General features: G+C 40.7%; 1 protein-coding gene across 14 annotated transcripts in view; it reads left to right on the top strand.

The window, feature by feature from the left end:
- The window catches only part of ATXN1 (ataxin 1), a 292,826-nt gene that overhangs the window by 155,648 nt on the left and 110,571 nt on the right, over positions 1 to 26,607 (top strand). For 2 of the 14 annotated variants that reach the window (XM_017808474.1, XM_017808480.1), the window contains exon 2: positions 24,430 to 24,535. The exons of 11 other annotated variants lie outside the window; for them this stretch is intronic. The gene's annotated coding sequence lies outside the window, so the exon portion shown is untranslated. Of the gene's footprint in view, positions 1 to 1,779; positions 1,905 to 24,429; positions 24,536 to 26,607 lie in introns of those variants that run through there. One more of the 14 variants, XM_017808486.1, reaches the window with a different exon arrangement.

The following is a 26,607-nucleotide window of genomic DNA, read 5'->3' on the forward strand; positions in this document are numbered from 1 at the left end:
AAAGTCAGAACATTTTAGTTGACTCCTCAGGAGAGTCATTAAAGGAGGGTTGTGCATCTCTAGATTCTTCCTGTGTGAACCCATCACGTGGCGCCTACTCAGTTTTTAGCCACAGTGGAAATTTTTGCCCCCACCCTGCACAGAGCAGAGATAAGGCCATGTATATTTGCAGTGTGTACTATGTAGAAGACACTGATTGACATTAATTAGGAGTGGGTGGTGTGAAAGTGTAAAAATAAAATTCCTTTCTGTCAGGTTTACTATTAGAAGTGAAGTACATGGTGTGACACTTGAGTGCGTGTGAGCATGCATGTGTGTCCGTGTGTGAGTGCGTGTGGAGTGGAGGGTGTGTACTCAGCTTTTAGAACAATAGTGGGAGTGAAGCATTGCAGATTTAAACATCTGTAAAAGTCTGGGATTGCAGCCTTTTTCTTGTGAGCTGCTCAGTGAAATGTGCTTAAAAATTGTTTCTTTTCAATTGCTACTTCCAAAAGTGGTGCTAAAAAGCACACAGTGCCACAGTTTGTGTCAGTTGAGCTGCCTCTGCCCGGCTTTGTGGTGCTACCCTGACTCTTTTGAGAAGCAATCAGGAGGGACAATATTTTTGGTCAATTGGACAATTTTAGCAAGAGCAGTATTTTGAAATTAAATGGATCGCTATTTAGCAAGCTGGTATTGCTCCGATCAATAATACTTATTAATTCCTTTTCTATGTGTTTACTGAGAATAAGAAGCAAAAAATGAATTCCGCTATGTTAATGTTCAAGAAGTGTGTTGTTGAATGAGGCTGGCCTTCTCTTATAAAATAAACGGACAATCATCTATGTGACTTAAAAAACATATTATTTGAATCTTAACTGTGTTACAGTATCTGAGCTTGAGAGCTATTGCGTATGAAATTTCTTCAGTATCTGTGTTTTATGTGGGTGATACTGCCAGAGGGTTATCTGTGGAGCTTATAATAGCTGTCTGACTGTCCATCTGCTCTATGTGACTGTTTATATTTATCCTTTATACAAAAAAGTTCAAAACGTGGACACTCTGTCAGCCTAATTCATCTGTTATTGAACTGGGCAACACTAACTAAAGACCTCTCCCCCAATGATTGAGGCCTTTTCATGCCTAACTGCAGATTTATGTTTGATCTTCATTGATTATAGTTAAAGGACAAATCTCCTTTTTCTATTACACCTCTGAAATTATGGATGTTACCCTAATTCGTGCTTATATAGGTAAGCTGTTTTAAAACGAACCCCTTTTTATTATTATTGTGGAGTGATTTGATGGAATGAGATTGCTAATCCCTTTGTTTCCTAGCAGAATTTTCCTCTGTTGACAAACTGAAATTTGACAGGGGAGTGGGTGAGAATGACACCTTAGCTCTCCTCTCCAAGCCTGCAAGGTACTGGTAGCACATAATACAGGCACTGTGAGCCGTGGCTGTTTGTGCTGTGCCTGTAATTGAGATAAAGAGCTGTTACTTAGGCCTTCTGCTTAAAAGTAATTTTCTACTCATTACTTAAAGTAGATTTAATGTTTTGGATATTAAGTTAAGAGATTCTCATCCTCCTAGAAGGAAAGCACCAAAGCTGACAACACTGTTTTGCACTGGCCTCACTAATGTTGGTGATGTTGCTTTAGCATCGTAATATGGCTGAACTCAACATCACACCTGCCCCCACCCCCCCAAAACCAAACCAACCTAACAAAACAACACCCAACCAAAAAACCTCAACCTTGTCTTGCTGATGCTGATCCTTCCCCTTGCAGGCAGATACTTTGGGTGATGTGTCACATGCTTCTGAGGAGGAACACATGGCTTCAGCTACAAGAGGTTGCTGACCATCGGAACATGGAGTTAAGGGCAGTGCTGACAGTTATTTTCCAGCCAGCTTTAGTGTCAGGTGTACAGAGTGCATGTGGTACAGCACTTGGTATACTGTGTCACGGAGACAGGGATTTAGAGGTTCCTCCTATAGGTGTACTAAAGGACCCTCTTAATTAACTGAACTGCTCGTCATTTGTGTAGGGATGCATAGGCTTGTAGAGAAGATGCTTATTATGCTGTCCCTGTGTGAGCCATTGGCATGCCTGGTCTGCAACACCTTGATTGATGTGAATGGGGAAAATGCTCAAATTAACTGCAGAAGTATAAAAATCAATTCACAAGTACACAAACACTGAGGTTTCCCCTGGAAGAGAAAGATGCTGTAGTTAAGTTAGGGAAACCACAAGGAGGTTCATTTCTGGGTTTTGGTTTTCATTTATTTTTTAGTATAACAGCTTACCTGTGTTTGAAAGGGTTAACCAGAGATAAGTTTGTGTTTGAAAGGGTTAAGCAAAGATAAGTTCATGGTTGAAGCTGCAGTGGTGGGCACAGAACGTATGGCATATCTGGTGTCAAAAAAGTTGTTTGTAATCACATATGTGTAGATAAAAATATACTGAGTTTTCAGCAGTGTATTTTTTTTTTCTTTTTCCTGGCTATAATTGTGATGTTACTACCAGTTAATCACAACTGGATTTAATGACTGTGTTTTCTTACTGCAAACTTCAATTCAGTGAAATGAAACTGTGAAGGAAAAAGAGGCTAACAAAAGGGCAGGGGGCAAAGCAGAAAGACCATGTTTGAAATCATCCTCAGACTCTTTCTGTGTTTAAGGCCCAGTCAAGTAGTGTTCTTGGGAGAGTTATTCAGGGCTTAGAGAGTTCAATGCATATTCAGTGTCTTCTAGAATGAGATCTCTAATGATTGAAGAACTGTGCGGTCTTTGGGACTAGTTCTTGGGGACTGTAATTGCTAAAGTCAAACCCACCAGTATAGCACAGGGTTTGATCTTCATACACATAAAGGCCACTTTACACTCTTGAGGCAAGTAAAAAGATCTTGAACCAGATATAAATCATACAATTAATATTGTCTTCTTCCTCTTTTCATACTGATTAATATATTGGGCTGTCTAAACATAAAATACACAAGTAAAATGTGTGTGGGAAAACACTGTGTAGGTACATAGCCTTCAATGATTGGGTAGCTATTTGTAAGCTTGAATTAATTAGTTGGGTTGACGTGCAATCCCTTCAGTTTTGTGGGGGCTGGACAGTTTGTGGGCAAGCAACAGGGAAATCCTTTGAGGGATGTGTCAACTGTAGGACATTCTCATGCTAAAATTTTTTTTGAGGGGGGTAAGAAAAGTACTACTAGAATATCTGCTCATGATCCTCCACACCATGAACATATTTTAAAATCAGAGCTTGTGTTTCATATGGTTCTTCAGTTGTCTTCATATTTTTTCAGTTCCCTGTTATAAAACAGAGCATTAAATTGTTTTTAACACAATGTATAGAGACAAGGCTTGAAAGAGTTTGTAATCAGCTAGACCAAGTCATGAATAGTGCTTTCCTGTTAGTGTTTATAGAAGAAAATAGTGTTCGCACAGTTCACATGCTTTTCATGTCAGTGCTGATCACATTTGTTTGCAGCCTAAGAAAAACAGAACATTAGATTTCACCTCAAAACTATTTTAAGAAAACTTTTTAATAATCATTGATTGTATTTCAGAAACATAGTGGTACTGAAAATGTTACTATAACTACAGCCGTAAAGTTAGAACAGAGCTGCTATTATTTTTGGAGTGTGTTTAAACCAGTAATTATTCAAGTGGAAAGGCTGGCAGAATTTCATTGTGCATGTCAAAATCAGAGTTACTTGCTTCTTTCTTCCAATTCCTCCAGTTTTACTTACCTGTTTGGTGAAATGCAGAACACAGAAACACAGAATACGCTTTCCAGAGACCATCTAGGGAGTGTGTGTGCAGCACATCAGTAAATACCTGAGCGTCTCAGGCTTCCCTGTGTCTGTCTCAATTGTGCTCCCCTCAGTTGGGGAAGCTGTGGTGCCCTCTCTGCTCAGATCGCAGAATCAAGCCCAGAGGTAGGCTTGTGGGCCTGGAGGGTGGTGTGGCAGAGAGCTGAGTCTGTGTCTCCCAAGTGCCATCCAAGGACTCTTGGCGCTGCATCATCCTTCCTCTGTTCTGCAGTTTAAAGACCTGTATAATACTGAGCGAAGGTTGTAAATGTGCTTTTCAACACCATAAACTTGCATGAGTGAAGCTTATGAGAGGATGCTGTGGAGCTGCTGACACAACTTGTCCAGGAAGTTTTCTTTAAGTGGTGATAATGTTTTCCCTTTGCTGGGGTGTTTTTCTTTTTTTTGCTGTGTGAATCAGTGATGCTTTGGTGGGTGTGTTCCTTTTTTCAGGCTGGTATTCAGAGCTGTGCTTTTCACTGTTCACTTGCACTTAAATAGTAAATGTTTCATAACACCAGCATTTTCAAATCCTGTGATCACCGAAGTTGCCAAACGATTATTTATTGGGAGTAGAAATTTTTCATTGTATTATCTTTGTGTTAAATTGGAAAGATAGTGCTTCAGGAATTTTTTTAATATAAAAAAAATGATGGTAATAACTCGACGTTCCACGGCATACATAAATTGTTGAAAGTCAGAAGACCGTTTGCTTCGAGGCTGCGCATAATGATCTCATTTGTTATTATGTGGTCTGCACAGGCTACTTTCAAGACATGTAGGATTTCTTCCTCTCTAATATCTCTGCATCAGGATGATAGATATGAATACTCCGTAGATGCATGGCCATCTGGTTCTCCTAATTCCGCTAAATTTACCAGAAAAAGTAACATGTTATGTCTTTCTAAATATAGTTATTTTTCCATGTTTTAAAATTGAATTACTTATTCTGTGGAAGACTCTGATATTCTGTAATTTCCCTTGATGCAATTTAAATATTCTTGGGAAAAGTAAACCTTGATTTCTTATGAGATTTTGTATAAGTATTGTGGGAATTTTTTAAATTTCTCTTCTTTTCTGTCATTTTGGGATCCAGATGTTCTCCAACTCTATGAAACAAGTAAAGGTATTAGTGACCTCTTCTATTACCCAGATTATAGTAAAAGTAAAGATATTCCTTAGAAGGGAAGGAAAGCAGTGTAAAAGAAAGTTAGCCTGCTGGGAAGAATAATTTAAAAAAGAAATTTGAAGCACTAATGTAATAAATCTCAAACTTAATAAAACTCATTGTGATTGGGGTTTGGTCTTGACATTCCATTTCTAGTTTGGAGCATTCCACTAACATGATGTCTTCTAAGAGGTTTCGGTGTGTATTTCAGGGTTACTATGGGTGGTTTCAATTGCTGAATCAGTTGCAAGAGGCACGTTAGAAGCATTCAGACCTTCTCTGTGAAGCTGTATGGCAATTTCAGGGAGTGAATATGAATGCAGCGATCTCCTTGGTGCCACTAGGCAAAAGAGTGGTATTAGTAACAGTGAGAAGAGAGACCAGCGCTTGATGTGATGACAGTTTCTGTTTGCCAGCCAAATAAATGTGTCAGAAGGTCACCAAGAAGTATCTATGGCAACTGAGGGACGGAGGATTGCTTGTTGGGTATAACCCCAGGCAACGAACTGTGATATGACCTGATTAGGACTAAGCTACTAACTGAAATTGATAGTATTTATCACCCAGAGTCTTTAAAAATCAGTGAAAAGCAAAAAAAAAAAAATCCATAAAAAGCAAAAAAAAAAGACCAAGAAGATTTGTCTGATATCTTTCCAATTAAAACCACCCAACAATTCAGTATACAGAAAAGCGTGGTAGACCTGATCACTGGAGAAAGGAAAGTTACTTCTCATCTCTGTTAGGAATGTTTTTACTCTGCAATGTCTTAATTTTTCTTTATTTTTTTCGAAGAAGTCAGATTGGCAGGAAACCTACATAACAGCCCCAGGCTGGCCATTGGGCTAGTCATAACTTTTATAAAGTGAAATTTCTCGTGTGGCTTTAAAAAGAAAAAACACCAAGTCTCTCAAACTTAAATATCATTGGAATCCAATCTGTGGGGTGAGTTAACTAAATTCCCAGTGTAGCACTATTAAAGCAACTATGTTAGATAATAAATGGCGATATGCTGTATGACTCACTGGAGGGATGGTTACTTTTGGTGGGCCTGAATGTCAATGTTGGTTGCTGTGCCATGTGTGTGTGCAAAGTGGTAAAGCAGAAGAGTGAGGGCAAGTTTCCTCAGTGACCCTCTGGCAGCAAGTTGAGGAGTTGAATTGCCAGTTTCTTTGGCCTGTAACCCACAGTATTAAAATCTGCTATGAAAGCGTTGGATGTTCCTTTCCATTCACTACCCTCCATTTTGTACTGTAATGTGGAAGCTTAAGTAGCAGTACTGCATGTAGTACTTCAGGGTCCGAAGGGCTATGGAATTACACTGCATCATTGAGGGGATTAATAACGTCCTAGGCACATCATAATTTGTGCTTTATATTAATGAACACACACATAAATAATGTAAAAATCTGCACATAAATACCATGGTAAAAATCTGCAGTTTGCCTGGGTGTTCTTTTTTTTCACAGGAATCTGCTGTACCCTTTATAACCCAAAGCGTTGCATCTGAACCACTTCTTGCTGCTGAGATGGTGTTCTCTAGCATGACCCCATGCTCTGATCCTTAGTTTGCCCAGAGCCAACCTCAGACCAGCTGCTTTGTGAGCACTGCATGTTCTTCTCAAACCCTCATTTTGATTTTTCATGTTCCTACATTTTGTCAGGTGCCAGCTGGCACTGCAGCTGCTCCAGTGGCACTTGGAGGAGCCTGGGGTCACTGTGAGCTCAGGGGGGCACTGGCAGCTGCAGGGGTGGCACCATCAACCACAGGGGTCTGGGAGGGGTATGTTGTGTTGTTCTTGAGGTGATTCCTCGGCATACGCATGGAACAACAACAAAAGACTTCTTGTATCTACCAAGCAGAACTTACTACAGAGCACTGTCATTCAGCTGGAATAAAGGGAAATAAAAGGCAAAAATGTTTGCAGGATTGCAGAACTGTTGACTCTTTCAAACCCCTACAAAAGTAAATGATTGTGCAAGTCTACTGCTGCTTCAGCAGAGATGTGCAGCTCAAGCTGTAATTTCCTGTTCTGACATAAAATCTAGTTATTGTTTAATGAAATAGAAAGCCAAGGCTTTAAATTGCAAACAATTCAGATGTTTTTCTTCCACAAGATTGTGCCGCATTTTTTGTTTTCTTTTCTGTCTTCTTGTGTCAGTATCCAAAAGTTTACTGTGGTAAGTCCAAGTGGCAGAGAACACGGTTTGTTGTTCTGGCATGAAGAGAACAGCCAGGCAGTGTTTCTCCAGGTTCAGAAAGCCTGGAAGGAGGAAAGAAGTAAGTTAAACTTGCTGCTGCAAAATGTTCATAAACCCTTTTCCAAGTGTCCATGAACCCCAAAAGCTTTTCTGTGACGCTGCATGTAGTGTGCTAAGCTTATATGTGCTGGAACTGGGCATTGTAGCAGCGCTGGAACAGAGTGCTTCTCCATAACTGTAAAATGACCTTGTTCATACAGTCAAGTCCAACTTGCTTTATAAACCTGTCATGACATCATTGTATTGTGATACAATACTGTCTGTAGTGCAGGCAGGAGCTGAAGCTGAACCTTACTGGAAAAATCTCCTGTCTGGGTGGCAATGAATTTGAAATAATTTCTGACTGATGCTTGTAGTGCTGTTTGCATCTGTACTTTCTATGTCTGTGAAATGTGTTACAATGGTGGTTCTGAAAAACCCAACAAATTCTATTCCTCATAGTACACAGAAATTGCCCTAGAATTTTCCTTGTTATCTGTTTTTGGATCCTATTTTGCTGGCAGTATGGTAGAAGTTATAGCTGGCACCCGCATCATGCAGTGCTAGGCTTTGTGTAAAAATACACTAGAGTGAATGTGGGCAGGGCCGTAGCCTCTGCAGTTGCTCTATTTGTAGCACAGCTCCTTCATCTTTCGCATGTTTTTTATGTGATATTTGGACAGATTTTAACAAACCTGGCTTAGGGTCTGAAGTAGCAACCAGCATCGTATCAAAGCACTTACAATATTATGAAAGGAACATGCTTATACAACACAAGTTATGTATATATATGTTTTGTTTGACTGACATAAGGAAAAGGTATTCGGAACGTATTTAAAATATCTACAGATTTTTATTTCGTGTCAAATTACAGTGCTTAGAAATCTCACCATGAAAGCCTATATTGATAAAACCAGCTTCCCTCTCAGTTTTTGGGGATACCTGTGGCCTGAAGGCCATTATGATCTGTTGCTTTCGCTCTGTGTTGATGTTGCACTACAAAGGACAGTCCATGCGTATGGTCTGTTCACCAGGATTTGGTGCAGAAGGTCCACCCTTAGTAATGGTATGAATTCCTCAGGGAAGACAGATTTCAGCAGGTGAGATATGATGGGTGAAAGCCATGCAGTATCTCCAGCCCCATCTTCTGCTAAATCAAACAAAAATATTTTAAGAAATAACCTGAGTTTTCTCATACCTAAGCACTTGAAATATTACAGAAAATAAAAGTGGATTTTCTTTCTTCTAAGTGCAAAAAAAGCCATTGGAAATATATTTAGACAGGCAAACTATAGATTCAAAAATATGTGTAGCAAATTTATCACAAACAAGGCATGTTTATTTCCTGACTAATTTGCTTCAGAGACACCGTAACTTAGCTTGTTTTCTGAGACCATAACATGCAGACATTGAAAAAATAGAAAGCAGAAAACTAACAGCCGTGATAGCAGAAACACCACTTAGCTGCTTATTAAATAAAAACTGTTTCGCTTCCAAATTCTTAAATTGCTATAGTTATTTAATCTGGCTTGCCCAACCTCTCTTTTTAAGACTTTTTTTCTGCTCAAAGATGCAAAGAACTTTTTGCCAGAACACTTTGTTTAGGTAATAACACTTCTTTTCCCATCACTTTTGTTCAACACAGGAGAGAAAACATTTTTCGACTGAGGCTTAGCCCTCATTATTTGGAGTTTCAGGAAGCAGAAAATGGGAGTGCTAACATAGTATCTTCAAATAAATCATGATTAATTGCATGTAGAAATACTCTGTCTTCATTTATGTGTGCTTAGCAAGCCTTTACTGACTACCACCAGTTTCTGCTGTTCAAGAGTAAAACTGAGAGTATGTAGCATCAGTACCTATTTGAATATACTCCTGGTCCTGCTTTCAGTGCTAGAAAGCACAAGTACTTGTTCTGCTGCAGTGTGCTGTTGGCAGCTAGAAAGAGCTGTTGATGAGAGCAGGCTGGATCCCAAAACTGGGCATCCTGTGTGTACAACACAGGTACAGATCTTGTTCTCTGGCAACAGTGAGCATCAAAGTCTTTTTTGAAAGAGGATTCTGCTTTGCTCATCTTCATTTCCCTGCTGAGGGCTCTTTCCCCTGCTCTTTCTTTAAAAAAAAGGCCTTTTCTAGACCCCTACCCATTGCACGAAGGCTTTCACGGCGTTATTTGACCATATGTGAGTTCTCCATTGCCATTAGAGCAGCCTGCATGATGCACCTTTCTGTGCTGTTGAACCTGGTTGTAGTATTTCTGTCTGCGCCCTGCCACGCTTGGGATGTTGGAGGCCGAGCCATTTTGCAAGGCAAATTTCTTTTCTGCTCACTTCTGCCAGTGTGAAGTTCTGCTTTGTCCAAGGTCCTTCCCTTTGAAAGTCACTCTTGCCATGTTGGAAGATGCTCATTTGGCAGGGAGGGAGGGTGAAAAAAGCAGTTTTCATGCTCTAAGCTGCTATCATTGAAGTGATGCAACACACTTGCTGTATCAGCCATTGGTTAAGCTGTTATACCACTTTACTGTGCATCAGCTTCATCAGTGTGTTCAGCATTTGGCGATGAAGGTTATCTGGGGAGAGGAGATTGCAATTTGTCGAGATGCACTGATTTAAAAGTGGTGGTCAGAGTAGCCCAACTCCCCAGCCTCAATAGGAAACACATACACAGAGAACAGTTCCTTTGGCTCTGGTGTGATGTGTTTTTGGTTTTTCTTTAACCAAGGTTAAGTCAGAAAGAAGAGCTGCCTTCTACAGCTTTGTCATACTTCACAACCAAGGAAGGAGAAAAGCTTTCCTCTTTTAGGCAACACAGCTTGACATAGAGATCCAAGAAGACCTGAATTGTCTGTAGTTGTGTTATTGTTGTCACTTGCCGTCTCATTTGGGGGCATTATACTTGATGTGTCTGTAGCTCTTTTCCTTATGCTGTGGGGTTTAAATCTCTTCCCCTTACATATGGAAAAGCTGCTTGCAAGACTCAGCTGGGTGCCATTTTCCATGCTTCATTCTGAGCATCACAGGTGAAGACCTCCCAGTTTTATGCTGATGAAGATGCCTTGTTTGTGAAATCATGTAATATAATGAGGTTCTGTGAACCCAACACTGAGCTGGGTGAGAGGGAGTATCAAGCCATCTGTCTTGAAAACTGATTCCGGTTGATCTGTGCCTTTTGTGATATTTTCATGTCCTGCCTTCTAAAGGAAGTAAAGGCAAAGGCTGTGCTTTGATCTGATATCAGTTCCATAGATTCCTGTTAGGGTTTTTTGAGTTTTCGGTTTTGTTTATTAAAAAAACCACAATGAAGGCCCATTATTAAAAACAGAGCAAGAGGGATAGTAACAAGTGTCTGGAAGAGAAATGGAAAAGCTGAATAACATGGGAAGGAGCTACAGGTTGAGGGCTGGCTTGGGAAGATACTTGAGATGGGAGCTGGAGAATTAGTAAAGTGTGTACAGGATAGCTGAAAATGTCAGACAGGAAAGAGTGAAAGGGGAGAGGGTGGAAAGCAAGTGTGTTGGAAAGTGCTGGCACTGAATTTGTGAAGCATTATATATTCATTGTGTATAATACTTCAGCAGTGTAAAAGGCTGGAGTTTATTCTTGTTGATGGGCTAATAAGAGCTCGGGCTTTTATATCTTGCCTCTCTGGAAACCGAGTCGCTGCGCAGTGAACAGATCTACCACAGCAGACATAAACCAGCCGTTGGAAAGGTCTCATCTTCTGTCCTTCTTATGCAGTCAAGAGACTTGTAAAGCAATGTGAACACTCAGAGATGTATGCAATTCCTGTCCTAACCCTTGTCTCACCTGTACTTTTGAGTTTTCTTAAGCGTAGCTAGCTAATGCTCCAGTGGCAAAATACAAATACTATCATCAGTGCTGTTAGGAAAAGTGATGGTATTTTTAAGAGTGTTGAAGGGACTCTGGTGGTAAGGTGCTTCAGGGTAAAGGTTTAGTTCTTAGTTTGGTTGTTCAGGTTTTCAGTTTATTCCTCCTCAATTGTGCTTGTGCAGATTGTCTTTCAGTAACACAGAAGAAATAATGACACTTCTTTTACTCTTTCCTGCTTTATTTCTTAAATGAACAAACTGGCTCACTCAAAACACATTTTGAGACGAAAAGGTTATTTTTCTTGGATTTTTTTTTTGTGATAGCTGAAACTAAGGTATCTCACTAGTAATTGAGAAATAGCTTTACTTTTCGTAACCATATTGAACTTCTTTTTGTGCCACACGTCCATCTCCTTCCAGCCTTTATCATCTATCAACTTTTCATGATTTCAAGCTTAATTTAATATTAGTTGCGTGCTTTTGCATTCTAATCTTAGTTCTTTCCAAAATAAGGGCAAATTACAGAAACAACCCTTGCAAGATAGAAACTCCTAGATGATGATATCAATTTGCTTTTCACAGTTAGGCACAATAAATTACTTTTCATTGCAGGTGAAATTTGCTGCACTGACATGTTTCCTCCTCCACAGAACACAGTTGGATTCTGAGACAGGGATAAAGATCTAGCAGTCATGAAACTGAAACAGCATTTAACTTTTTATTTAATTTCATATTTATCTGCTTGGTAAGATACATGGTAAGCTGTATGGGCAGGTTATTTTCCTATTGTCTTTTAATTTCCTGTTACCTGTGAGGAATTTGCACTTAACTTTGTGATGAGTGCAGAATCCTACAGGCATTACTTTTTCAAAATTTCTTATGTGAAAAAAAAAGTGTTTCTGTGTAGGGAACAAGGAAAAAGAATTCTCTTGAGTCAACTACATTTCTGACAAAGCAGATTTTATTTTTTTATGGCCTGATTCAGTATTAGATTATTGCCGTCTCATTCCATCTTAATTTCACCCATCAGTGGAGTTATTTCAGCATAAACCTGGCACAAGGGATGGCAGAGTGTGTAATTATTCTCTAGTCTGCAAGGGTAAGAAGTACCTTCTGGAGGCAACCAGTATTGCCCTATTAAATCTACTGCAAATGGGATCTGAGGCTTTGAACACTGAACTTTAATACTTTACACAAAACTTTGAAAGTAATTTTTTTTTTATTGCAAATGCACTAAGGATGTACTACAAGAAAAAGAGTCTAATGCCCTTACCCTGTAATGACCCCAGAGGGGCAAATCTTGCCTCGCTATTTACTCCAGAGCCAGTGAGTTTGCCTGCCTCTTGGTGAGAGAAATACAGGAGTAGGCCCTGTCAGAAAAACGCAGTTATTAACTACCTTGACCTAACCTGAAATAAAAAAACTCTTCTTTAAGGTGAGTTCATTGTGGTCTCTTCTTTGATTTGTTGCTTTTATTGACTTCTTGTGTTAAGCCACACTGTGTCTCTGTGTTTATAGGGAGAAGACGGAGTGAAAGTCACTAAATATCCACTGTGTGTATCTGACAGTAGAAGACAGAGAAGGTTGCCTGTCCTTCAGGCAACCTTCTACACCCTGCAAAATCAAGCATTTAAAAGCCAACATTTTAAATGGCCAAATCAATTTTTGCCCTTAGAGGCATTTTAGGACGTGTAACTGCTGTGTATGTATTTGCAAGATTCAAATTTAATTTGTGTTTTAGAAACCTCATATAATTTTCCTGCTGGTGCTAGTTTTGTCTGCATTTCACAACTATATTTATTAAGGTCAGAGCTATCAAATCTGGTTAGGCCTGGCCTGATTTCCAGAGCAGGCAAGTTGCCTGCAACCCTCGACTTCACTTTAGTGAGCCTCTGAGTGTGCACAGTGTACTGTGAAGGAGGCCAGCTATGTAGGTCCCGAAATATGGATTGGTACCTAATTCAGTGTATTCAGGAGTGAAAGTGCTGGTGTAGTATTCTCTCTCCCTAGGACTGCTATTCCATGTATTGCTCTTTGTATTTGAGACAGAAGCTGTCATTCACTGTATGCCTGTACTGAAGCCAAGTAGGTCAGTGCCTCTAGGTACTGCTATGTAATATATTTCCCTCCCCCCCCCATAGGTGAGTTACCACCCTCTGTTGAATTTTACTGTAGGTGCTTTTGCTGAAACATTTTAGTGGGGCTCTGCTCAGGTTACCCTGGTCCTGAGGGCTGCTTGAGCCCTGGACAAATAGAGGTGAGCAAAGCAAGCTTGATCTCCTCAACAGGTTCCTGTAAGGGGGATCGAGGGAGTTGCCCCTTCCTGAAGACTTCAGCCAGAAGACAAACTGTGGATCCAAACTGTGTATAATTTTCCTCTATTCTAAGCTAATTTTTTGTTTGATCCAGCTTCTCTCTCTTCCCTGAGCCTCTTTTTTTCAACTTCACTCATCTGTATACTCTTTTGTCTGAACCTTCCTTCACTCTTCTTTTATTCACCTGATCTCTTCCTCACTGAATGCACAACCTCATGTTTCACTTCTAAACCAGCTGCAGGGGAGCAGAAGACCTAAGGGCTGCCCGTTTGCTCATCTTCCACTGAGAAAGGGGATCTTGCTGCTTGCTAACTCCATGTCTGTTTCAAGGCAGAGGAAACTAAAATAGCTTAAAGCACTTATTGCTGTTGAAGGTGAACATGTGACTGCCTCAAACTGCATCGCCACCAAAGGCTTACAAAAATAACATGGTCTGCTGCCATCTGCTTACACCTCTTCCCTCCACCCTCCATTGCTCTTGTCACTTCAGGCTGATCTAAGCTCTTCAAAGCAAAGACCATCTTCTCCGTCTTTACAAAAGGCATACCACTGTGGCATCTTTCCTACCCCATCTTTGCTTAGCTCTGTTTGCACTGTACTACAAATAATAGTAGTACAGTTCATAGTTTTATAATTTAGTCTTAATAGGGATGTGGGCTGAACCAAACAGGAGTTTCACTTTGTGGTATCAGCCCGGTTTTAACTCATCCCTAATATGAATCTGTTGGTCACACTAAGATCTCAAGTATTGATCAATGATGTAATTGCCATCCTATAGTAGGACAGATGATGTAATTCTTCCCCAGTTACTGAAGACAGTGACCTTGAGACAGATCAGATGGTTGAGCAGCATAGATGGGTCACTGATTATAAAACACCCTTGTTTTAAAACTAAACTGTCATCTGTTAATTATTGGGGAGGAATAACTACAACCAAATGGCAGCATGTTACAAAATATACAGCATCTATTGACTTTTAGCAGCAGTTGCATATTCCTGTTTTGACAGGTGACTTTTGATGGGTTTGCTGTTTTGGCCATCATTTCAATTAGCATTGGGATAGCATAAAACCTGACTTTCATGAGTCTGAGGAAAACATTTGTTTCTGATAACCAGTCACACATTTAAAAAAAAGAAAAAGTAAAGTTGTGTGCTATACGAGAAATTCTGGTAGATGGGAGGAAAATACATGGCAGAGTTTTGTCAGTGGGAAAGCCTAGTTCCTCCCTGTGCAAGTTGAGATGGCTTGAATATACATCTGAATAAGAAGTAACATCCCTTTTCATTTGAATACTTAATAAAAGAGAAAAGTGATAAGCATTGATCAGCAGCTTTTGCATTTAGATAAACAGTAGGCAAAACCTGAGAAAGGTCATGGAGAAAAAAAGAAATGAAACCACTTGCCATGATTGCTAATAACAGGTTGACAAAAGGACATATTTTTATCTCAGTGGAAAGAGGCTCTGAGAGACCCTAGTACAAGCATGAGAAACATTCAGTTGTGAGTAGTGTGGATCCTAAGAAGAAAAAACAGAGAGGTTTGAAAAGACAAGTGCTTGAGGAGCTGTTTTTTGTTTTACTGTTGGTATTTTCTTCTTAACAGCCAATGCGCTCTGGCCTAACATTTACTGTTTCATGTCAGATTTTTTTTCATTTTTTGTTCCACTCTTCATAATAAACTGACATGTTTTTAAGGTAAGTATTAAAACTGAAGAACTTACCAAAGATGACTTCTCAATCAGATCATTATTGAAAGTAGTGGAAAAAAAGAGTAATTTGCAGGAATTTGTGACCTAATGAAGAAGATTACAAAAGAGTGATCTGACTAATTAATTGCTGCAGTGAATTGATCTTAGGAAATCATAGAGACATAGCTCAGTCAGATTCGGAATTTTCCAATTTTCTTTCAGCCAGACATTTCTCTGGTAGCTTGTGTTTGAAACTAATGAAAATTATGGGCAAAAATTTACTTTTCTGAGTTCTGTGAGCATGTACTTTCTATTGTTGAAATACACTTCCCTGTTTTATGAACTTTTCAGGTCTTCTCTTTTCCTGCAGTATTTGCTTATGGATAATATTGCCTAATGTCTAGGGAACTCCTAATGTGTAAGATCTCACAATCTGTTAAAAGCAGTTAAGATGTTAAAGTCTGTTGAGTTCTTTATGTGCAAAGGACCTTGTGCTTAGAAACCATTAATGCTGTGTCTTAGTAAGAATTTCAGGTTTCAGAGTGATGAAATAAGAACTTTGATGGATGTGGTCCCTTCAATAGTATTTCTTTTCTAAGTGGGCAATAAATCTAGATGTGGATAGTTGAAATTGTGAGAAAGTCATGAAAAGAAGGAAATTACTTTAATCCTGTAATGTCAAAAGAACCAGGAAACCTCTCACACACACTCTCTGCCCAGGGATTAAGTATGGGTCTTAATTTTTAAGCAAGTTTCTGTAGAGAGATGCAAGCACTTCAAAAATTAAGTTTCTTTGGCAGGCAGAGGTTCTACTTGTGTGGGGAACCACTCTTCACTGATCTGTGAGACCAGCTTCCGAGTGCTCTCCTCTCCCTTGTGGTTTCATTCCCACAGCTTTGCATGAGCTAGGCAACTGCTCTTACTCCTGTTTCAGGACTATAGAGTCCTTAAGGTTGGAAAGGACCTTTAAGATCTTTGAGTCCAAATACTGCCAAGTCCACCACTAGACCATGACCTTAAGTGCCACATCTATGTGTTTTTTAATACCTCCAGGGATAGTGACTCAGCCACTTCCCTAGGCAGTCGATTCCAATGCTTGACAACCATTTCCATGAAGAAAGTTTTCCTAATATCCAATCTAAACCTCCTCTGGCACAGCTTGAGTCCATTTCCTCTTGTCCCATTGCTTGTTACCTGGGAGAAGAGACTGGTCTCCACCTGGCTACAACGTCCTATCAGGTAGTTGAAGAAACCGATAATGTCCTCATGAGCCTCCTTTTCTCCAGGCTAAACGCCCCCAGCTCACTTCGAATCTCCTCATCAGACTTGTGCTCCAGACCCTTCACCAGCTCTGTTTCCCTTCTCTGGACATGCTTCAGCACCTCAATGTCTTTCCTGTAGTGAGGGGGCAAAAGTGAACACAGAATTCGAGTTGCGGCCTTACCAGTGCTGAGTCCGGGGGGATGATCACTGCCCTGGTCCTGCTGCCCGCAGTATTGCTGATCCAGGCCAGGATGCCATTGGCCTTCTTGGTCACCTGGGCACACTGCTGGCTCATATTCATCCAGCTGCCAACCAGCACCCACAGGTCCTTTTCTGCTGGGCAGCTTTCCAGGCGCTCTGCCCCAAGCCTGTAATTTTGCGTAGGGTTGCTGTGACCCAAGTGCAGGACCTGGCATTTCACTTGTTGAACCTCATAAACTGGCCTCAGCCAGTTGTCCAGCTCTCTCTGTAGAGCCTTCCTACCCTCCAGCAGATTAACATTCCCACCCAACTTGGTGTCATTTTCAAACTGATGGAGAGTGCACTCGGTTGCCTTGTCCAGATCGTCAATAAATATATTAAACAGAACTGGCCTCCAAAGATGAACCATTATTATCCTTGTTGTTGTTCAGTTTCAGTTGCTTAGGCTCATACCTTTTATGCCAGGGCATGTGGGGGGGTGAAGCAGTGACATAGGAAATGCACCATGCAGGAACTTGTCACCATTGCCCCCTATCTCTTCTGTCACCGTGTTCAGCCAGGCAGAGAGAAGACATCATATCCTGTATCATGTCTGCCTGTTGGGCCTGTCCCAGGGAAGGTAGGGTGCAGTTCCAGTATTCTATCTCTCTCTCTCGCTGAAGCTCCTCAACCTACTCACCTCCTCCTTGAGCTTTCTCACAAAGTGGAGGAGTCGCTTTACTTGGGCACACCTCCTACAGCTGTTCTCAGTTCTGCTGGCTGGTAGTGGAATAATTTTGCAGACAAGGTACAGAAAGGCTGAAGGACAGGCTTATAGGAGCTCAGTGATTCTGAGGGCTGACTTCATAAATTTGCCAAATCCTTTGCAACTATCCTATCCTTCTGCTTGAATCCTTCCCTGTTGTTTTTTGTTTGGTGCTGGTGTCATTCAGTTGCTCTCTGCTCTCGTTTTTCCAGTGTGTTCACAGCTCAGTTACCTCAGCTAACTCACATCCTTGACTTAGAGCCTTTACACGCTCTGAGACAGTAGCACGTCACTGAACAGTTTCTACCTCTATGGTACTGCTTCAGAGAGTGAAATGTGCCTTGGGGCTGTGGAGCAGACTTCAGACTGTGTATCAGCTCCTAAAGTCCAACTGTCTAACTTGCAGTGCACCCTCTGCATTTTACTTCTGCACTTAGTTGAATTGCTGTGTTGTTTCAAAACAAAGTGACAGTGCTTGTCGATGAAGCTTCCACTTGACACAAATTCCTTTTATTTTCTCATTTCTCTGTCAGCTGCTGCCTTACCTTCCAAGTTTAGATTAACAGTTGTCAGAAGAGTCAGGCCTTCAGATGACCCTTTAACTATTTTACTCTCTTTTTCTCTGTCTTTGCTGGCTAGGATGTCTGAAAAACCCCAAATCTCTAGCAAAAATATGGCTAATAAATCAAGCCATTTGTCCCCAAATTCTCTCTTCTCTCCACAGCTTTTAAAAGCTCTTTTACAGCATGGAAGCAGAGGTTAAACCCTGGGCTGTTTTTCCTAACCAGGGATTTGTACATGGCTCTTCTTACCTGTGTTCCATGTATGAGCAGCAGCCCTGTTCTCCTTGTTCAAGGTTGCTCTGAGTTACCTTGGAGAGCGGAAGAGCCCAGACCTGTACTGTATCACATCCAGTGCGATCTCAAGCTCAAGGATGCTTTTTCCAGATACTCACTCGTGCTCCAGGAATCCTCTCTTCAGAGCCCTTTGCTTCCCTGCCCTGTGCCTGTCTCACATATGCTGGGTAGGCTGTCCCCTGAGATTTCCTGTTCCAAACTCGCTAATGCTTTAGAATGTCTGTTGTGGCAAGTCCATAACCATCAGAACCTTAAAGAATTGTGTTACTTAAGATACAGGGAGGCACTTTCTTATCTGACATAAATTGTTATAGCTCTTCAACCTAGAAAAACTCCTGTAGGTTTGTACCAAAGCACTATCAGGTGAGTTATAGGGATGGAAGTCTTCCTCACACCCCTTGGTAGACCACATTTTTCATGTTGCAATTGGGAAACTGCGTCTCTTAAATCAAAGCATGTATCCTCTGCTTCCTAACATTCTTCTTCATAAAACTGTAAAGAGACCTGGACACAGTCCAGGTAATTCAGGGTTATTTTCTTGCCCTGAATTTCTTCACTAGTCAGTGTATTTTTTTCCGCTGCTGTTCACTGCCAAAGTGGAATATTATGGGAACTTGTTACGTAGTCTAGAGACTGATGAATTGTGAGCATGAGAGATCTGTATATCTGATTTTCCTGGAAGACTCAAAGGAAAATCAGGATGATTTTTAGGACATGAAGAGTGAGTTGTTATTGCTTACCTGCCTCAACCTCTTGATTTAAGTGCCTGACACTAAGGGATGTAGATGTTTATTAGGTTGGATATCCAAAACTCATGTGAATCAGAATTAACTCCTGTATGCCCCATGAAATAAAAGTCAGGCCATACACATCTATGTCTTCTCTTGTGATCTGAGCAGTTACTCTTTTTCAGAAAATAATATATATTTGGACTTGATTTGTTCTTTCTTGCAGCAGTTCAGCTTGGAAATGAGAGAATTTGGCTGAACCCATTGCACAGCCTGGCACTCACACCAGGTTGCAGCTACATTCCCTTGTACTGTGTTACTCTTTCTCTAGTCAAGATACATTCACCAGATGGAGGAATGGAGCTCTCCAGCCAGAGTGCTCACCATGAGAGTGATAGAACACTTCGTTTGGCTTAGTTTCATTTCATCTCCACTTGGAGGAAGGTTTCAATTTTCCTTTCTGTGTCTTTGGTCTTGCCTAACTCTTTAGGATTGCCATGAAAGCCTGATAACCTGTTCTACATGCATTTTGGTTCTTCTCACATATATTTTCCTGTCCAGTGGAAAAAAAATTCAACTTGGTTCACATATTAGACCTATGTAACATGAATGCAGAAGACAAGACAAGACAATAATGTTGGCAGAGTTTGTTTGTTTGATTCAGATAGCTGAGAGCCAGGAAGTCCAACTTAATACAGTAGTCAGCAACTAGAGCTCTATATGGGCTAAAAAAAAAAAACAAAAAAACAGACTTGCTTTATACTACAGCTCTCATCATGGTTACAAAGATACAAGAGTATTGCTTCGTATTCTTCCAGTGTAGATGTAGTCTATGATGGGCAGTAAAAGTCAAGTGTTTCTATATTTACTGCTAGAAATATGTGGGTTTTGCGATGTTTGAAGACACCTGAACAGGACAAAGTTTGTGTCATACAGTACGATGGGGCTTAGATCCCTTACCTTTATCTTATGAGGCTTTCAGAAAGTCTCAGCAGTGCCATAAGACCCTTTGAAAGACCTGTTCCCAGCTCCCTGGTTTCCAGTGGTGCACCTGAGAGATCAGCCCATCTGTAGTTTCACTCCACCCCTGCATTTGGAGGCTGCCCACCTGCTGCTCTATGAGACTCTTCTGTTTTTTAAATCACTCCTGCAAACACATGCTTAGCCTCTAGCTTTGGGGGGGAGAGTAAGTAGTAAGCAAGTAGTAAGCACCAAGGCCTGCAAGTGAAGTTTATCCTTACAGGAAGGATCCAGCCAACAAAGGGAAAGATCCCGTGCAAGTGAGACTCATTTTGCAGTTTTTTTCCTTCCCCTGCTTATACATCTTTCTTAAAATCTGAGAGGTTTAGCATCGGTCTTGAAAGGATGCTCTGCAAAGCACAAATTTGGAATTTTCCATGGAAGAATCTGCCTGCCTCTTTCAATAAATTTAGAAAGTTAGACCTTTTGCCTCTGTTTCAAAAGTGTGACTTTACAACTCCTCTCTGTCATGCTATAAAACTAGGTGGTAGTCATCTTTGAGGAAAAAACATTTCATACCCCGTTGCTCTTTTCTTGTGAGGCTCAGCAGCAGTGGTGGTTCCCTTTGCAGAGGGTTCAGGAGTGCAACTGGCATCCTAGAAAATGAAAAACACTTGAGTCATTTGCATAGTGGATCAGAATCCAGCCTGCATGGCTGCCGGAGCAAAGACCACAAACTTTCACATTTGAGTCATCTGCTGAAAAGCTACATATTTTTATGAAGAAAGAACTAAATGTTTACTTTAAAGTAATTTTATTTGCTTTCTTGTAGCCGAGTCATCTTAGTTGGTGAAGGTTATGTATCCACAAGATTTTCTTGCTGTGTTTCTGTGTCTGCTGCACTACAGTGATCAGAGTTTGACGTTGCTTGCAGTCATAAGAACAATTGTTTGACTTGAATGTGAATATCAATGTTTGTGTCTATAGAAACTAATCAACATTTCCTCCTAATTTTTGTAAATAGGCTGTGACTGTGGCACTTGGATTTCCTGTCTCTTGCATATCTGAATCAAAAAATCTCTGCAGACAATGATGTCTTGTCTTCTGTGTTAGCCATCTATTGCCTCACTAATGGGCATCATCTTTATTATACTCTGTATTTCTTCTGTTGAGATATGTCCAGGCATCACTGGAGACTATAGTCTTTCATTTTTATTCTACATTGTGGATTTGTTTGGGGGACTTTCTCAGTAATAACTGTAGAAAATAGCAAGTAATGTAAGAAAAGCAGGTTGAACAGCCTACAATCCGCATTGCACAGCATTCAGTATTTTTCCAGGATAACCTTTCAAAGTTACTTTTTTTCAAACGCAGCGGCAGTTTGGTGTTGATTTTTCTTCCTTTTTACATTTCAGCATGAATGATTCAGGTTGTCTTGAGAACAAGGTACAAAACCCTGCATTATTGTACCTTTTTTAGAAATAGGCCAGCTGTTTCATTGAGTAGCTGTGTAGCACCTTCACATTTGGGGGTGGATATTTGAAATTTGGATGTAGACTTGCCCTGGTACTAGGAATTTGCCTTTTCATTTGCAGGAAAACTTGTCCATAATCAATCAATGTATAAACTCTTGACATCTCTCATTTTGTACCCACACAGCAGGAGCTTGTTAGGTAGCACTGAGTATGCTGTATTTTAAAGCTGAAGGACTTGCTCTGATATTTCTGCGTCTGTCTCCTGAGGAGTGCTGTGGTCCTAGGCATACAGGAGGCAGAAGAAGGAGATTGTCCTCCTTTGTTTCCAGCAAAGCTATTGGTTGCCCAGGCAGGGTGGAACAGAAGGAGGGGATGGAGAGAGAACACAAGCTATGGAGGATGTGCTCAGGGGAAGTGGTGGGGAATATGGTACTGTCTGAACCAGGAGACTCAGGGGCGGTTATGGCTACAAGCACCAAGTGTGGGGACAGCATTCTGGAGTTGGTGTGACTGTCAGGGGTGGATTGTGTGATGCAATTGGGATTAAGATGAGGAACCGGGAGGAAACTGGTGTTAAGAGTCTGAGGAGGGAAGCAGCAGGACTGAAGCCATAGAAGAGATGGGAATTCTCTGTTCTGCACATTGGTATGGAGTTTTTGATTCCTGGGGCTGCACTTGGATGCTGCTTGTCCTGTCTGGTGTGAAGATACAAGACGATTCCACTTATGGTTGTTTGTTTGAGTCCAAGCGCTTGATACAGCCTTGTAGCCCTACTGAGACAGCAGACTGAATTATGTGGATGCTGTCCCTCTGCACCAGTGCAAAAACCCTGGTGTGAAAACACACAGTTTAGCTTAAACTGCCGCTGAGTCTGTTCACACTTGAAATGGATGAACATTCATACAGTTTGTTTGTGCAGCTCAGTGGTGGAGAAACAATCTCCAAAAAGAGGATGCAACAAGTGTCTTGCTGGCAGTAGTACCTTGTGTGAATGCATCTCTTTCCACCTGTTTGTACACCTTAATCTTGCTATCCCTGTGCTGTCAACATGAATCTGTGAATGCAAATTGGGTGTCTTAACGCTACAGCTTTTTTCTCATACATGAGATCCTTGATAGCTTGCAGTTATCTCAGTTCCTCAAATAGAATAAATCTGTCTGCATTTAAAAGTTTCAGCCCTGATAATGACTTTGACATGTAGCTACGTGCAGATGTTCTCTTTTGGGTCTGCCTGTGTCAGCACAAGCTTCCCATGTGCTCACTGTACCTCTCCTTGGAAAGGACCTTCTTTGGTGAGTGTTCCCCAGCTGGTTGGAGGCAAAACTGGGTTAGCATGAAAGAGTGTAAAGAGTAGTTTGTAGCTGCTCCAGTTTATTTTCACCATAATGGATTACAAAACACTTTTAGACCAGACTGCTAGCACTTCTGAAGGGAGACAGTCAGCACAGGAAGAGGGGCAGCTGGTGCTGAGCACATGTGTGGGAGGAAAACCTCATCAAGCAGTGTAGCTGGGTTTGGAAAGGACCTTTGTCCACAGTCTCAGTCTCTCTGAGTCTCAGTTCTGTCTCTGCAATGGGGAAAAAAACCTTCTCACAGGGGCGTTGTGAAAATGTGCTAATTTTAGTAAATCAGGCAGTTAGGTAATATGGTGACAGCCAGAAAATAAACTATAGGGAAATAGTTGTTCTGTCTTCAAAGCATAGTGTTTAGGGCCATTTTTAATAGTGAGAATGAAGCAAACTACTGAGTTTTGCTTGTTCAGTAATACCAGCTCTACTATACCATGAATGGCACCATTTCCTGTGGAAAAAACCCCCTGTGTGATCACAAAATTAAAAACTAAGATGAAATATTGTGCAATTGGCCATATTTCTGGTATTTCCTTGCCTTTTAGTTCTTGGCTTAACATTTTTGACGTGTCTATATGTGTTTGTATGTGTAATGAACTATTTGTGACCAAGTTCATAGTTGCTTAGTACTTTCTGTCTCAAGGTGTTAAGCACTTTAAGAGGCCTTAAAGGACATTCAAGCATCTTACACTTCTGCCATTATGTGTCTTTAAGCACATTTCTCTCTCCAAAAGTGCTTACTTTTGGTTTTTAAAAATGATTATAGCTTTAAGTGAAGGAGGTGAGAGGGGAAATGTTCTTCTAAATCTGATAAAAAATCATGATTGGTTATTTTTTGCAAATCTCCCTGATAAACCATTTTGATGTATTTATAAGTCCTTGCATTGTAACAGGTGAGTGGGAGGTACAAAAAAATATGGCTATGAATCCACAGATGTTGTCAGCAAGAAAACAGCTGGATTAACTCTCATAACTAGGCTTAAATTATTTTGAAAATTACACTATTTGAAATTAACATAATTGCACAGTGTTCAAGGAGTTGGGTGTCTTACTGTATAACAGAGGAAACAGGTACACTGATAACTAAAAAAATAAAATTAGCAGAGTACTGGGTGCTGAGTATGCATCTGTCCAGCAGATTTCATTTGGAGTTACAAGGATTCAGCAACCCTGAAAACCAAGCACGCAGATTCTAAGGCACAAAAAGAAGTTGACGTGAAACAATTTTGGTCTTGGCAAGTTTGTTTGCCACAGAGTAAATGCCATGTGAACTCCATGTGTAAGAGCAACCCCTTAGTAACTCCCCTTGGCCATGCTCTTAGGAGAGGGTGCCTTGTGGTAAACAAGAGGTGGCTCACCACCCTGCCCTTCTGTGTTTAGTTGGGCTGCCTGTTGGCATACACCCTTCTGTGCACCCAACTGCCTCCTTTGTCAGACCATCTTGCCACTCTTGCTGTAGCTTCACAAGATCATTTCTCTCTGTAGTATGGGTAGAATAAGTACAGTGATGGAAAATGGCTTTGGATTTTTATTTTCTTGAGGAGGTAAAAGATGTTGTGCCTTGTCCAGGCACTGTTGTTTGAACAGCGTTAGGGCTTTTGTTGCAGAGGTTGGAATGTTTAGTAGTTTGACTTTGCTGCTATTCTGTTTGTTTTATGCAGCTAGCGACATATCACAGATCTATTTTTTGATTAGGCAGCATTCCTGTACTATAATAATTCAGAAGCAGCATTCACCCACTAGTTGTGTGAAACACCTGTTGCTTAACTTCTCTACATGTGCTTCTTGCCCTTGTCTTCCCTTAGGTACAGTTTACTCTGTGCAAGTTGTAAACTCCATGGAGCAAATGTTTGCACAGTGCATAGCACAGCAGGACCTAGGTTTCATCGTGGTTTCTGGACATGCTGTTATGTAAGTAAGAGTACTCCATCTTGCTGAGCAATTAGAACAGTTCACATTAGCTGAACTTGTAGAGTTTCCTATGTGCAGGCCAGTGAGCAAAGGGATTTCTTTTTTTTTCCAGGCTGAGAGGGGCTTTTGAAATGTTCTCCAAATCACAGCAGCAGCTGGCTGTTTGGGCACTGGACAAAGACATGATTTGGAAATAGCTTCAGAGTTTTAGAGATGGCCCTTTACATACTAATGCTCCCAGATGAGTTAAACGGGGGAAGTTCACACCCCTCTTGGTGCTGTTGTTTCAGTTTGCCAAGCTGCAGACTCAGCGTGAGTGCAGCGTACAGGTTTTCATAGTGAGAGCTTTTGTTGCTCCCAGAAACTTAATTGCTCTCAAAGGCAAACCCAGAATCTGGAGGACCCAGTACAACCTGCTGAGAGAACATAAATGAGATACTATCATGTTTCTGTGCTTGGGCTTGCATGGAGTGAGTTTGCTTTGTGAGCGAATGCCTTTGGAATACACTGGTGGTTTTTTTGTCAATTCTTAGACATAAAAGTAATTGTTGTTAATAGGCATCTATGTTCTGCATCTAGTTAGTGTTCATGTTTTCTAGAAAGTGTGCAGACAAAAAGAAATACTTGTTGTGCCTTGAAATCATAAAAGTATTTCTGCATTTAAATGAATTGATAGCCTTGATCCAGCCATCATCCAGCCATCATCCCTTCAAACAGACACAGAGGGAGAGCTGGCCAGTTGTCATTTGACCACTGCTGTCTATCTTTGCTTATAGACAGTGCTTAAAATGCCAGTATTTAATTGTTCCTTTTTTTTTTTATGCTAGTTTGCTAGCCACTTTTGTCCTTAGACAAATGAACCATGATGGCAACTGAGAAGAAACTGCCTTTTTTAGATAAGGAATAGAATTTTCAAATGTCCTTATATAGCATGATTCCATAAGTTTTATTTTCCTAAGTAACTCTTGTATTTGTGGAGAAAGTCTATAAGTTGGTCTGAGAGATTTCTGTCATTTTTATCCATAACCCAGTTTTCCTCATCTCCTTCAATGGTTAGTTTGTAGGCTCTCCATTCATAGGAATACTGTTTTGATATATTTTGCATGGAAACTGAAGCAGGAAAAGGTTTTAAGGTAAGCCAGCCAAATAAATAATCCAGGGTCTTTTGATCAGTTTCCATTAGTATTAAAACAGTAATCTACCCTATTAGATGTTATTTGAAAGGAAGTTCAGTGTTTAAAGAAGATAAACATACCAGTTGATATTCAATATGTCTTCTCAAGTCACCAGCAGAAACCTCACTGAACCTTGTTGGCAGAGGTGCCTTCTGCATAGGGTTCCTGAAAACACCTCCCCAGCTATTGGCTTAGTTTCTAAAATGTTCTGGCACTGCAGTGGGTCTGGTGCCAGCACTGAACGCTTGGTCCAGCTCCAGTTGGAGCTGAAGAAAGGCTGAATTTTAAGACCTCTAGGATGCCTTCAGGTCCAGAAGAAACCAAGCACTGGAATAATGTGTCATCCAAACTGTGGTGTATTCCTAGAAATTGATGAATATGCTATTTTAACTTGTGGATTTGATATAGCTGCAGGTACTAAGATATTAGCACTTAGAAGAGAGAGATCTGCAGCTCTTTAAGATTGCCTGGCACACAAACAAGTGAAGATCTAAATTGCTTTGAGCTGCTGATAGTTTTCACAGCTTTGTGCAGACACACCTTTGCTGGTACTGACAAAACGCAAATACCAGTTTCACATCACTGTGCTCTCCTTGGCTGGTGTACATCTTAAAACAGTACTATACCTTCACAACTTTGGCACAGAAAATGGAAAGAAGGGGTCAGCAGCAACAGTAGCCTCTTACCAAATGGTTGGTTTAAAACGCTTCGAGTAATGACAGAAATGAATTTTAAAATGAAGTTTTATCTGTTGTTTGAAAACTGGACATTTAGTGCATTACATCACCCTGACCCCAGGCCACTGTGCTGAAGTCACACTGGATGCAAGAACAGACTGTGGTCCATGATGAGGACAGTAGCAAATGAAGAAAAGACATTATTTTCTTTCTGCAACAG

The sequence above is a fragment of the Lepidothrix coronata genome, unplaced genomic scaffold (genome assembly GCF_001604755.1).
Source record: "Lepidothrix coronata isolate B3197 unplaced genomic scaffold, Lepidothrix_coronata-1.0 Scaffold23, whole genome shotgun sequence".
Lineage (NCBI taxonomy): Eukaryota > Metazoa > Chordata > Aves > Passeriformes > Pipridae > Lepidothrix > Lepidothrix coronata.